This window comes from Dipodomys spectabilis, unplaced genomic scaffold (assembly GCF_019054845.1).
Source record: "Dipodomys spectabilis isolate Male_0828 unplaced genomic scaffold, ASM1905484v1 ptg000370l, whole genome shotgun sequence".
Lineage (NCBI taxonomy): Eukaryota > Metazoa > Chordata > Mammalia > Rodentia > Heteromyidae > Dipodomys > Dipodomys spectabilis.
The window spans coordinates 2,686,286-2,688,764 of NW_024871047.1; positions in this window are offsets into that span (position 1 = coordinate 2,686,286).

A 2,479-nucleotide genomic window follows, 5' to 3' on the forward strand; every position below is an offset into this window, starting at 1 on the left:
AAAATAATTACTGAAAAGTAAGGTGAAAACTGCAATTCTCAGATTTGAGTTTCCTGAGTAGCTAGGATTACAGGCATGAGCCACCAGTGCCCAGATCTGAACTGTATTTTTGAAATCAGGATTAACAAATATATGTAGTCCGGGCTGGGAAGATGGCTCAGTGGTAGAGTGCTTGCCTTGCATGCCTGAGGCCCTGGGTTCAATTCCTTAGCACCACATAGCAAAAAGAAAAAAAGCCGGAGGTGGTGCTGTGGCTCAAGTGGTAGAGCGCTAGCCTTGAGCTGAAGAGTTGAGGGACAGCGCCCAGGCCCTGAGTTCAGGCCCCACTACCGGACCCCCCCAAAAAAAAACGTGTAGTCCATTTTTCCTTAAGATGAGTTTTTGTTCAATAAGTATACCATGTTTTATTTATTTGTTAATTATTTGGGGTATTTTATCTATAGTTTTATTAATAAAGCATTACCATAAGCCGGGTGCCAGTGGCTCATGTCTATAACCTTAGCTACTTAGGAAGCTGAGATCTGAGGATCATAGTTCAAAGGGAGTCTGTGCAGGCAAGTCCATGAGATTCTTATCTCCAGTTAACCATCAGAAAACTGGAAGTGGCACTATGGCTCAAGTGGTAGAGTGCTTGCCTTGAGCTGAAGAGCTCAGGCCCAGAGTTCAAGCCCCACAACTGGAAAAAAAATAGCATTACCATAATGGAAAAAAAAAAGCAAGGTAAGTCATTTCAGCAGAGAGAAGGTACAATGCTCCAGAGGTGGTTTATAGGTATAAACTGTGGGCTTATATTTAAAGGAGCAGTGAGGTAGGTAATAAGTATAAAATACCAACAAGCCCAGCACTAGTGGCTCACACTTGTAATACTAGCTCTTTAGGAAGCTGAGACCAGAAAATCACAGTATGAAGTCAGAGTAGACAGGAAAGTCTGTGAGACCTTTATCTCCAAAATAACCATCAAAAAAGCCTGAATCTGTGGCTCAAGAGGTAGAGTGTCAGTCTTGAGTAAAAAAATGAAAGCTCAGGTCCTGTGTTCAAGGCCCAAGACTGGCCCCAAAACATCAACAAAAATATTAATCTGGGCCAGATCCTGGTGGCTCACGCCTATAATCTTAGCTACTTAAGTGTCTGAAATCTGAGGATTGTGGTTCAAAACCAACCTAGGCAGGAAAGTCTGCAACACTATTATCTCCAATTAACCACCAGAAAACTGGCAGTGGCACTGTGCTTCAAAATGGTAGAGTGCTAGCTGTGAGCAAAAGAGCTCAGAGACAGCACCTAGGTCCAGAGTTCAAGCCCTATAACTGACCAAAAAAATCTCTTGAGCACCCAGTGACTCACACCTGTAATATTAGCTACTCAGAATTCTGAGAGCTGAGGATCAAGGTTCAAGGCTCTCCCAGGCAGGAAGTCTGTGAGACACTTACACTAACCACCAAAAACACTGAAAGTGGAGCTGTAGCTCAAGTAGTAGAACATTAGCTCTGAGCACAAAAGCTCAAGGACAAGCAGGACCCAGGCTGAGTTCAAGGCCCAGAACTGGCACTCTATATAGAGATAGAGTTTTATTGTTTAAATATATATGTATTTGTATATACATATGTATATGTACATACAATAATTGTTTTGGTGTTTGGAGAGCTCACCTCTAATTTCTGCTCTCTGAGTGGTTTATTGGAAATAAGAGTCTCATGGAGTTTCCTACCAGGCTGGCTTTGAACTGCCATCCTCAGATCTCAACCGCCTAAGTAGCTAGGATTAAGGCATGAGCCACCCACACCTGACTAATTTCTGCTCTCATATACACTAGTCATTAAATCTTAGGCAGGGCTCACACATTCTCTTAGCCTTTTTTATAAGGATTCTGAATATTGCCCACCCTGCCAAAGCAAGAAGTAAATGAGGTAACAAGGAATAAAATGTGGGGAAACAGATTGTCACTGCCACCATCCACAAGTAACATATGAGCAAACTCCTGGCATTGTACATGGCACACACCAGGTGCTATAGAAAAGATTTTTGGATGAGAGTCAGGATCTGTGTATGAATCAGGATCTGAGTAGGGGAGGGGAGTGCATGTGCATGTGTTCCTATGTAAATAGAAAGGAGAGAATGTGTATGTTCTTGTGTGTATAAATAGACTTCTGATATAGAGACCACATGGCTCCTTCTGTGGAAAAATAAAAGATGTAGCTGATGCTGGGCACCAGTGGTTCATGCTTATATACCTATCTACTCAGAAGGCTGAGATCTGAAGATTGTTGTTTGAAGCCAGCCTAGGCTGGAAAGTCTGCAAGGTTCTTTATTTCCGATTAACCATCAACATTTCAGAAGGGGCGCTGTGGCTCAAGTGCTACAATGCTAGCATTGAGCAAAAAAAAAATGTCAGGGACAGCACTCAGGCCCTGAGTTCAAGCCCCAAAACTGGAACAATAACAACAAAAAATTTGGTAGCTGAGGGATAAATTCTGTAGGTGCT